Raw genomic sequence first — 12,748 nt, 5'->3', positions numbered from 1 at the left:
GTATTATTTGCAAAAATATCAGTGAGTTAGACATCGGAATTGTTTTAGTATTTGTTATAAAGCAAAGCAAATATAATCAAGGTGGTGTTGCAGGTACAGCTGTGGTTTAATCTTATATATATAATTAAAAATGCAAATCTGGCTGATGTTCAATGCCTATTTAACGTTTACGTTATGTAACATATATTTTGTTTACTTTGGATCATTAACACATATAAGGATGAGTCACAATTTACAGCAGCAACGCTAACATCATTAAGCTAACACAGCATCTTTTAAATTCCTAAGAAATACTGAAATTCTTAATTTAGCAGCCTGATATACCAATTAAGGACGTCAAAGGAGAGTATAGTCGAATCAACATCCTTATCATCGTCATTTTTTTTAAAAAAAACAGGACAGGACAGAACAGGACAGGAAATTTTGCTGACTCAGATCGTATACACGATTGTTTTTTTTATGTTCAGCGCTCATTAGGATGCAATTAACTGTTATGACGTCAATGTGTTTCTATTTTTAGCCAGTGAAATTCGGAATTTATTGAAACATGATTAAACTGCGTGTTGATCGTTTAAACTTATTATAGACATTTTTCTGCCATTTCTCACTCCTGTTTAGTCAATATGTCCCGCATAAAAAAACTGTTGGGTGGAATCCTTGGAATTTTGAATATTAGGGGGTAGGTGGGCCCTTGAAACATTTAAAATCTTCTTTTCTTGAATGGTTCAAATATAACATAATATTCTAAAAGCAATAGCAAGTGTTATAACACAAGATGATAAGCATTCAGTACATCAATTTACTATTTTCTATATCAGAAAGAAAAAAATAATGAAAAATTTTCAGAATGTAATTTAATTTTAGAGAAGAATGGTTTTTCTAAAGTCGCATTTTATTTACCTCCTGTTAAAATTTTTTATTTCATCATTCTCTTTTGATTCGTTGTCTAACGAAGTACTGTAAGTGAACTCTTTATAATTTCACTGCCGCCAACATATAAGCCTTTTGTTCCTGGTTTTACACTCTTTTTTTCCTGGTTTCTTTGTATCTTGCCCTAAATTAGGAGAACTGATTTCAATCTCATTTTTTTGTTGCTTAACACCGACTGGTAGCCTGAGCGTTCGCTTCCAGTGCACTATTAGTGTCTTCGCAGAACCCTTAACAGGACTTAAAAAGACTATTCTTCATAAATGATGAACAACATGACTTGACTACAAGAAAAACCATTATTGGTATAGCCTGAGAAAGAGTTGTAAGAAGAACATCCTGGATTGTTCTTATTTAATAGCAATTCACCTCGCAAAATTGAATTGGGCCAAAAGCTGGTCCTATTTGGATCTTCTTTTTTAGCAGAATATAAGGGTTGTGGTGTTATAAATTGATCTTATGAAACAAAATGAAAACGTATGAAAGCGTAAACGTTAGTCACAAGGTAGGCAGCTACTGAGCTTGTACGTTTGTTTATATGCTCAGCAAATTTTCAATGATTTTTATTATTAAAAAACACACTCAAGCAACTAATTGTGTTTATTAAAAATTTATCAAACTGCAACGATGGAATACCAAAAACAACTTAACCTATCAAATTGACTTTTTTTTGAAGTTGGAGATAAAGTTCGAAATAAAACAGGTTTTAAGTTCAGCGCTTCCAGCGATGAATTACGTATTATTACGTCGGTTTCGCGCGTAAACATCGCCTTATAATTTAGGCGAGGCAAAATACGAAATGGTGCGTTAATAAGAGCTAGGAGAATTCTAACCTCTACTGATCTTCTGATTGGTTCTACTTAGGAGAATAGGATTTTGTCCTTCAATGTTTACATGGCAGCAGTATAATAAGCTGTCATGGAAGTTTTAACGAGTTTGAATTAAAATAAGCTTATAAAAAATTATAGATAACTAAATAGATAAAAATATTATTACGATAAGTAATAAGAATATAATGAGAATTTAGCAATAAGAAATTAGTCTCCGATGTAGTTAGTGCAATCTTTATTCTATTTTTATTCTTTTCATGTTGTCGATTTACCTCACAGTCCATTGAATCTCCATGTTTACATCAATTTTCTTTCACAACCCAAAATAAAATTATTAGAAGGTATTTCAAATCGTTCACATTCAAGGACGTACTTACACCAACCTCGATCCCAGGACTTTAAAAGAAATCGATGGTAATGTGATTGAGTTTTACTTTAAAATTACCAACAATATTGTAAGTTGCGGGTAAGAAAAAGGAAAGTAGTATGATGTATTATTTAAAGCCTAATTCTAAAGACAGTCTTTAAACCACTAGGAATTTGGTTTTCATACCAGCTGTGTTTATAAAAGAAAAGTTTTTATGCACTTCAGGGCGTAGCCGTCTGAGGAGAGGAAGCGGGTAGAGGGGGAACCTCCCTGGAAAATGTCAACTATGGTTGATATGGAAGAGATTTATACAGGGCAGAGTGTACGTTTTGGCTAATCTAAGAAATAACAATCTCAAAACTCCCACCCCTTGTCTAGCGCTGTGTCTAAGAAGAGCCATAATTTTTGACTTGATATCTCCAATAACAAATTTTTGAACATATCTAAACACACGCAGCATATTTTGATCATTTTTAGCTAAGATACCTTGCCGTTTACTATTCAGTGGATTAAAACTGACATTAAATCGATTACAATTTTTAATTAAAATGGAGCAATCGAGTTACATTTTAAGATTCCAACGATTACATTTCGTCTTGACAACAATTAACAAATCACACTCTAATGTACATATAAATCGTCTACCTAAATTGACATGTTTGTCTGTTTGGCATCAAAGTACAATTTGTCATTTATATAATGAATGGAAATTTTAAAATAACCACAAGGTCGATAAAAACTCATTTAATTGCTGGTGGAGGTTTTGCAAACCGTTTAGCTTGCTGTCATGTAGTAAAAACAACAACACTAACAAAAACACCAACACCAACAACAACAACAACGAAAAGAACAACAATAACCACAACAAAAATAACAAAACCAACAGGAAATTAAATCGCTTTATTCTTAGTCAATTTCCGGGCAGTCATTGTCTCCCTCCGTACGATCTTAATCTTCCTATTGGAGGAGAATAATTACTGATAGGTTTGTTTCGCTGAGGTGAATTTCAGGTGTCTATTTTGTAACACTTGTGCATTTTATTCCCCATAAATTTATGGTGTTAGTTCAACATCGTGTGCACATGTCACATCTTTAATAGATTCAAATAGCGTGTATTTTAGAAAAAAGGTTGCCTTGAAGATGAAAAACACAGTCCCTTTTCACACTTTATTACAATGGTAGCACACGGTAGCCTATGGTAGACTTACCCGCCCCCCTCCTCCCCTTAAAAAAGATTTTGCTTTCTGTGAGGCTGTGATATTGATCCTTGATAATCAATTCACGCGAATATTAGTTTTAAAATTGTAACCTAACACACATAGATCGTTCTGGCAGTGTGCTCAAATATTGAGTAATTTTTTTATTTAAAGTGTTCAAAAAAAAATAAGGCAAGCTTATTTAAATAGTATCTAATTTAATCCATTACAAAGATTCCAAAAAAATAATTTTGTTTACATCACGTGACTAACATTCGTGTACACTTTTGCCGTAATAAGTTTTACGCACGCGCATTTGTTCAAACTTCTTACCACCAAGTTGCGTGGTGTGTTGATGTAGAAAAAAAAATCATTTCCCTCAAAATCGCAGACGATCTTACTGAAACGTCTGTCATAATTCCTATCTTCCCTACCGGATTAACGAAAAAATTAATTAATCTGCACTGTGTATAAATCCACCGCTGGCAAGGGCTGAGATGTAAACAATGTTTAAAATAACTCGATATTTTTAAGAGTGTTTACTTATATTTTTTTCAGTGAGAACTTGGCAAGATATTGTCGCAACGTTGTACAAAAAAAAAAAAAAACAGTCGATATTGTGATATTATAGTGCAGCTTGACATTTGAACCTCATAATCGCTTTAGAAACCGTTGTTAGAAACCGCTAACCAACCGACAATGGTGTCCTCGTGTCACCATTAATTAGCGGTTTGTGGGCGGCTAATTAACCCTAATCTTTCTTTTTCATTAACACCCGCCAAACGAAAGCTGATGACGTCAATGAGCTAAATTTGCTATGACAAATATTCGTAATGGGTTGCCATAGCTAATTACATCTGTTAGTGTTTCTTTGTACTTTTCTAGTATCGTGCAAATAACATGTTTAGTGCCAATGCATCGGTGCCAGGGTAATTACCCTTGCGGCGTTGTGTTTTGTCAAAAGGTGCAGGTATATTTATAAGCACACATCAATAGACAGATTAATAAAAATTTTTTTCTGACAAAAATAGATACCCAAAATGTTACAGTATCAATTTAAAATAGTTTTAAAAATAATTTTACAAAATTAAAATATGTAGAAACACTATATATATAACTAAAAACCTTTGCGAACCATTAAACCCATGAAAGACAAAATTTAGTCTTGTCATTGAGAACTATTGAGACATCATAAGAGTCATTTTAGTTATTTTAGAAGAGTAAGAACATTTAATATTGTATATCAACATAAGATTATGAAATTTGAATATAATTTTTGTAAGACAATGTTTCATGCCAAGTGAAGCATATAAAGCATAGACATGGCAAAATATTGTTCAAAGAAAGATAAGAAATAGTTACAAAGATATATAAAGTAAAAATGATTCCGAATGTCAAAGCAGAATGGCGTGAACAGTGTCATCAACGTGGTACCAGTAATTAATTTTGTTACTAACTCCTCCAGTACGATATATCAATGAAACTTTAGTCATTTATTCAACACGCGATGTATAAGCTCCCGTGACAACTTTTGTGGTTATAGACAGATGAATTGTCTGCATAGGTGACGTATAGTGAATTCTCTGATAGGGTGGGATCAATACATGCCATGCATGCTACACACAACCTAGTTCGATAAGTAATATGATGCACTTGACGCTCATTATAACGGTTGTTTCGTAGAGGAAGGATGGGAATGAGAATGTGCTGACGTAGCGTTGTTTAGGGATTGGCTGTCCCTAATCTTCTCTAAAGAATTCGGGGTATTGTATATTTAAATCGGACACATCAAATTCTCATTCGCCAATAAGAAAGGATCGAAAACTTTCCTCTAGTTTATACATCAAACCTGCAGATCGTTTTGTGCAGCGTCCACTGCGACTTCTTCTATCCAACATTTACAAAATCCTTTCTTTACACCTCCTTAGACACAGAATACGAACTTTCATTTAAAAATGTGGAATGAACCCACATAAACCAAGTATATAATAAAAGCCTAACAAGATGTCATGTGGCTAGAGCATCTTCGCGCTTAGCAACCCAACGCTTCCAGAGAGTCAGGAAATCACAAGTGTATCTTAAAAACCGAGCAACAACGGGGAAGATCATTGAATATTCTGAAATCACAAAATTTAAATATTGATTATTATGGCAACTAACCAGTATTTTTAAATCATAGCTAACTTGAATAAATTACATATCATATAACATACATAACATATAAAATCACAGATTCACATTAATTTACAATAACAACTTTAACTAGTATCTTTAAATGTTATCTTAAATATCCTGGAAATTTTATGATGCAAAAACATTAATGTAAAATTGAAGACTCGAGTTCGTGAGCTTTAAGCAAGTTCAATAAACTAAGTATTTTAATTAGTTCAGCAATAAATATATAAGCATTTGAATGTTTCTGTATTTGGGCATCGGATACTTAAAATCTATCCTGCAAGATTTTTGAAATTGCTGGCGGTGGATGCTTCAAACTGAAAAAGAGAACATTTGTAACATGAGGAACAAGAACGTAATTTTATAACAAACGGTATGATGAAGCCAGTATCCCCTTACCCGGTTTGTAGGGGCTGAAATTCTCCAAAGTTGGAACAATTCCCTTAGTTAGGACCGATAAGTTAATTACATCATCAAAAACTTTTGTACCAGAATATTTCTGAAACAATTTTTCAAAAGCATATGATCATATAATCAGCATTATAGGCTCTTCTCAACAGTGGGAACAGTTTTATTAAATTTTTGACGTGACATCACAACTTTTACTTGCCTAATCAAGTGAATCAGGTTATTTAACTATAGTATATATAAAAAGAGAAAAAACAATGTCATGAAATTGCTTACAATACATTTTTTTTATAGGTGATTTTTTTAATATAATTTGTTTTTTTTTAATTCAATTTCTTGAATTTTTTAAAAAAATTGATTGCAAATTGCTTTTTCTTTATTAAGTCCTTTGATTTGAGACACTGATTGGTTGACATTTATTTCATCAACAAATCCAAAAAGTTAAAACAAACAAACGCATATAACATTGATAAGTTGAGACCGACAAAATGGATGATGCAGCGTCTGCTATAAATGTTGAGACAATTCTATAATTGACTAAACCATAGTAGACATTTTGTCATGGTTGCCTTATCTCAAGCTCATTTTGTAAACATCAAAAGTTAAAAAGCTACTGTAAAAGAACTAAAACTTGATAAGGTGCTCTTAGACTAATATGAGATTCCATTAGATAGATATTCATTCCATTTCTATGCTGATGACAGAGGAGGGAAGGGCTCCCTCTTCTGTACTCTAACTCCAACAATTAGCCATGCAGGTGCCTTTGTGGAAAAAATAAATAAAGCAAGAAAGTTCTGTTGATAACTAAACTGTAGACATGATGACGCTGGGCATTCTCAGAAGAATTTTATATGCATTTCCAAATTGAAAGATTTAGACAAAGTAATTTTTCACTTTTTTTATGGACTTGGGTGGGTGTCAATAATATTTGGTGTTAGTGTCACGTTACCCGGTGGCCACGTTACCCGGTCACGATTCGGAAGAACGGCAATCATGTTCAAAACATTATTGGAATAAATACTTAATTTCAAAGATCATGTTTCCATGTTATACCCACATACTTTAAACCTTGTCAAAGTTCACAACGGACTTAGGCCTTAGTATCTTAGGTTATTTCGTAAGATGTTACATCTCTGACTGTGATAATTCTTCCTGTCGTCCTCATGGCTTATTTTCTCCGTTTTTTGAACTTTTATGGACCAACACAATAATGGTTCCATAATGTTGACATCACAGAAACTGCGACTAGCATGTTTTTAACGTCCTTACTAACCCCACATATCTGCCGAAGCAGAATTCTCCTTTCCGTTACAGATCATTTAAAAGATTCTGTTTTGTCATGGCAAAAATAAATAAATTATGAATAGTATTGTAGAGCTACAATATTCTACGCTTGTTGTCTCTTCACACCCAGTACCCACTATTATAAGTGTGCTTCACTCTAACATTTTGGCAGTGAGTATCAAGGGTCCTAAGAACTAGTTTAAAATGACATACAAGAGTTCCAATTACACACAGGCATACAAGTTAAAGAAGTGTAGTGTCTTCCGAAAATGGCGGACGCTTTTCTTTAACGGAAATTTAACGGAAATTTTAATGACGCAGTTTTATCAAAACTATGCAAAACTGTTTCAATCAATATCGAAATTTAAACTCTGTACAAATACGAAAAAGAGAAGATTAAACTTGATATTTGTTGATACTCAACGTTAACTTTGTTCGTAAACTGTTTGTTGTGAAAGATGTTGCAAGAGAAAAAAGCCGTTACTTCAGATGTTATTTACAAATTCAGCTGTGAAGATTGTAAGAGGACCTTTCGAACAGAAAAAGGTTTGAAACAACATGGAAAATCTTATAAAAAAACATTCACTAATAGAACCTGAACCTCAGTGCATTGAGGCATTCCGTTATGCAGAAGATATAAAATACAAATGGGGATCATTTGATGACAGTATCTTTGAAAAGACATTATCGGATGTCTATGAAAAGACTGTGTATTGGAGAAAGACCTTGTTCTTGTTACCTGCTGGTACCGCTGGTAAACGATATATAGATGAGATCACCAACGAAAAAAAGACAGTAGCTTATCCTGACGATGTTACTGCTGCTGGAGAGCAAAAGCTGTCTAAGACGTTGGTGGAATAAATTCTGCTTACTGGGGCCAAAGTTTGGATAATTTCAAGAGGCAACAAAATCTTGGTTAATAGTAAGAATTGACGTATTTAAAAAAGCAAAAATGGTTTTCAGTAATAGCAGTGTGAACATCACACTAACATGTAAAAGACATCTTGGTGCTGTTCTTGGATCGTGCGAGTTTAAAGATGAATACATGGCTCATAAGGTCAAAAATTGGTGCGAAGAAATTTCCATGTTATCTGAAATTGCAAAGATACAACCGCATGCAGCCTACAGCTGCTTTGTAAGTGGATATAAAAATAAACTTCTTACTGTATGCGTACGATTCCAAACATTGGCAGTTATTTGCAACAGGTGGATAATATCATTTTGTTAGAATTTATTCCTCCGTTGACTAAAGGTATTAAATGTTCGGAAAGACGACTGCTGTCCTTGCCTCCGAAATTGGGTGGTTTAGATATCCCAATGTTTTCAGAGATTTGTGAAATTAAATACTCCAACTCTATTATGATGACGGAAGTTTTAAGATTCGATATTGTAAAGCATATTCGTAAATTATCACCTGCAAATGCTGCTGCTAAGAAAGCAAAGATCAGGTCAGAAAAAGAAGGAAGAAATAAAGAGAAGTTATCACAGATTAGAGAAAGTTTGAATGTAGAAAAGAAACGTTTAAATGACTTGAATTGTGAAAGCGGGGCATCAATCTGATTGACAACGTTGCCATTAAAAGATGAAGGATATGTGTTAACTAAGCAACAGTTTTGGGATCTCGTTTGTATCAGATATGGTTGGGAGCTTTCAAGGCTCCCTGAATTGTGTGAATGTGGGTCGAAATTTAATATTCAGCATGCTCTTTCCTGTAAAAAGGGGGGGTTTGTTAGCCTTCGGCACAACTACATAAGAAATATTACTGCTGCGCTTTTGAATGAAGTATGTAAAGATGTTTGAGTTAAACCCAAGTTGCAACCGTTAACAGGCGAAACTTTCGATCAAGAAACAGCAAATTGTAATGATGAGGAAGGTGCGATGTGAGTGCTCGTGGTTTTTGGTGTACAAGTCAAATGACATTTTTTGATATAAAGGTGTTAAACCCAAACGCCAACAGATATGTACATCAGGAAATTCCGAAATGTTATGAGATGAATGAGAAGGAAAAAAAAGAATGTACAATGAGCGTGTGCTTTCAGTTGAGCATGGTAGCTTCACTTCGGTTGTTTTCGCTGCAACTGGTGGTATGAGTCTTGAATGCAAGCACTTATTTAAACGACTAATTAAATTGATTGTTGAGAAATGGAAACAGAGATATGACTTGAAAGCCTGCTGGGTAAAAAGAAAGGTCTGCGTTTCCTTAATTAATTCCATTAAACTTTGTATAAGTGGCAGTCGGTCAATATACCATTGTAATGAAAGTTTGTCGAGATCGATAGGAAACAGTGCTGATGAACCGAATGTTGGAATGCTGTGATGTTGGACATCACCGAATCGATGTCCAACATCACAGTTTATTTTTTATTTTTTTATTTTATTGTTACGTAAACCCTTATGATGTATTGTTACTTTTCCACGCATAACGTCTCCAGTTAAATTAAATGTTTCATTGTAAAAGTTTTTACTGGCCGGTTTATGCCATAGCCAAAAGGCATACAAGTTATCATTAAATATCGGTGTAATGGTGCGATTCATGGTTGGATAATTTGACACCGACCGACGATCCCATTTTCAAGACTCACGATTCTAACATTGCATATTTGTGTCGCCGTCTGGTAAGTCTTCATTAGATTACGCGCTGGTGGTCAAAAACATGGCATATAATGAGGGCTGTGATTTTGCTATGGAACTTGGCCCACATGAAGAATAAAATCTATTCGTAAGCTGTAAGATCGTTTATCTGTATTCAGATTGCTTAACTGACAGATTGAGAATGAGAAAGGAGGTTCTTATTAACATAATTACTGAGGTTGAATTTTTTTTGATCTGGATATCATCGATCTTGTGGCCTTCAGGCGTTGCACTGACGCACCCTATCTCTTTACCTCTTTTAAGGATTCTGTCTCGATTGACGAAAATCAATAAAGGAACACTATATAATAACAAAAAAACGCTCTTAAACATCCTGCTACAATCTGCTACATTAACCCCCAACGAGGGTTTGCGAACCCCAAAACGACAAATAACACTGTAGACATTAAACATTCCACAGAAAACACCATCTGGATGAAGGTTCATGACAGCACGTTCGTGTTTCTATTCTTCACAAAGACCTGAATACCTCGATCGGACCCTCTATCATAATGGGCGAGTTCGAAAATGTACATTTTGACCAGAAGCACAGATATGCCTTTGCGGTACATTCAATACCCAGAATCCTTCTGGGGCGGTGCCACAATTTCCAAAGTGGGGGGCTTAGGCATAGTGGGATATTTTGAGATTTTAATGACAATCAACGAGCGAAGTGAGTTCCTGAAACAGCTGGGGTCCAGGAAGCGAACGTAAAACAGCTATACCATGGAATTCAGAAAAGCTTTGTTTATTGGCAGAAAATGAAAAATTATTACTTGTCTTTTCGATATGAGAGAAGACGAACTCGTGTCAAAGCGGCAAAAATCCCTGGGGACAAGGGGAAAAAATAAATATGTCTTTTTATTTTGCACATTTAAGCAATAAGGAAACTATTGCGTGGACTTTTTATATCCTTCTTTTTGTACACAATTTTACAGAATTGTACATTATTAGTTATTACAATAAATTGTACAATAATGTGTAAAATATATTGTAGTGGTGGAAACTACCCTTTACTACCTTTTTCTCATGCAAAAGTTGGTCGCTTCGTGTAATAAGGCCTCATTGCCTAAGAAACCCTGGGGATGAGGTAGGGAAGGTTTTGTCATGTAAGACTGATAACAAAGGCATAACAGATGCCAAGAGCTACCACAACTAGATATTTCGAAAGTTAGAGGAGCACTGGGAAATAGAGTTGTCAACCTCAGGGTTTCTTAGGTTTTTGGAGGGTTCTCCTGTCTCCACACAGCTTTGCCAATATAAAAATTTAAGAAGCCCTAGGAAGGGGGTCGGGGGGTTGCAAGTCAGCTGTCAAAATTCTTAATTTGCTGGGAAGTCGAGACAAGTCTCGATGCACCAAAGAAGTCGAGAAAATTTTGTCCTTCGTTTCTTGTTTTTGCTCGTTTCATGTTTGTTTTAGTGTTAAAGAAGTCGGAAGAAACTTTTTTTTACTTTTATAGACTTTTGGTTGGTTTGGTAGACAGTACAGTAAAACTGATGTTAAGGCAGGGATGATGTTTGGCCCACGTCATGTTGATAGACCAATAGAAAATAAGAAAAAAAATGTATCCAAATATCCAGCCATAATATGTGTGCCGTTAAAATAACAATATTTAATGATAACTGGCGCGCCTTGTTTAATGAAAGCTTTTAAACTATTTCTCAGGGCTCTTGGCATGCACGGCTAAAATTTTAGAGCAAAGTATATACATAATTGTGGGTTAATGTAATGCTGTGTTCTGCACAGATTATGAATGCTGCTCGGATTATGTATAACAGCTTACCCTGTTTAAATATACTTTGCTCCGATTATGTTCGTTCTATAAGTGAGAAATAATATAGACATGTTGCACATATAAGGGGCCATCGACAAACAGTTTTGTCTCTGTAACGGCAAATTGGCCGCGACTCGGTCCCCCCCCCCTTGCCCCTTAAGGCAAGCCTATTTCCCCTACGTAAGTTTTCGTCTCTGTTAACGGCAAATTTGCCTTTAAATAGAATGTTGTCCCCCACTCCGTACCTTACAGAACAATCTTTGTGGAGACTTATACGAACACAAGATACATTTTTTTAATAACCAATTTTAGATTATGGCAAATTTTTACTGTGGAAACATTTTCTAATTTCTTGAATTTTTTTCATTTTCTCTAAAAGAAATAAAAAAGGTAAGAATGTGAAATTCCTCTTATATTTTTAACGAATTATGCATTACCCCCTCCATCCCTAACAGCCAATTTGCCGTTACAGAGACAAAAACTGTTTGTCGATGGCCCCTTATATGTGCAGCACTTTTATATTATCTCTCACTTATAGAACGAAAATAATCAGAGCAGGCCAGTTTATGTGCAACACTTTTACGTTATCCAGGGAATTCCATGAGACGCGTGCGATGGCACGCGCACGCGCCCACACACGTGCAACAGCCATTCAGGCGTGCGATTCATCGCACGCGCTAATTACGCTCTTTACTCGCGTAAAATTAAAAAAATTAACGAAGGAATTATAAAAGTTGATTTTCTACAGTGTAGTTAATGTCGCCGCTTAAGGCTATGCTTTAAGCATTTAACTATTAAAACTGTATTCCAAAAATCAATCGTTTTACATTGACAGCTTCAACTGTATCATTAAAAACAGTTTATAACCACTTGTGGTTAAATTAAATTTTTTTAAAAATGTTAATTAAACGCTTTATTTTAAAAAATCTAAAGAACAACTTTAAATCTAAAAACAACTTTAAACTATTCCAAACAAGCCGTCTCCCAAAAGCTAACAAACAAAACTTGAAACCTCAATAAATAAAAAATGACTCCCATTTTTACCATTTTTATAGATAATAGATAACCTACGGAGAAAATATAACCCTGGGAACAAGGTTGGGGATAAATAGCACTATAAACAAAATGGCAGACCATTGGAGTAAGTGCAACGTG

The sequence above is a fragment of the Hydractinia symbiolongicarpus genome, chromosome 10, assembly GCF_029227915.1.
Source record: "Hydractinia symbiolongicarpus strain clone_291-10 chromosome 10, HSymV2.1, whole genome shotgun sequence".
NCBI lineage: Eukaryota > Metazoa > Cnidaria > Hydrozoa > Anthoathecata > Hydractiniidae > Hydractinia > Hydractinia symbiolongicarpus.
Note: the sequence above shows the minus strand (reverse complement) of the source record.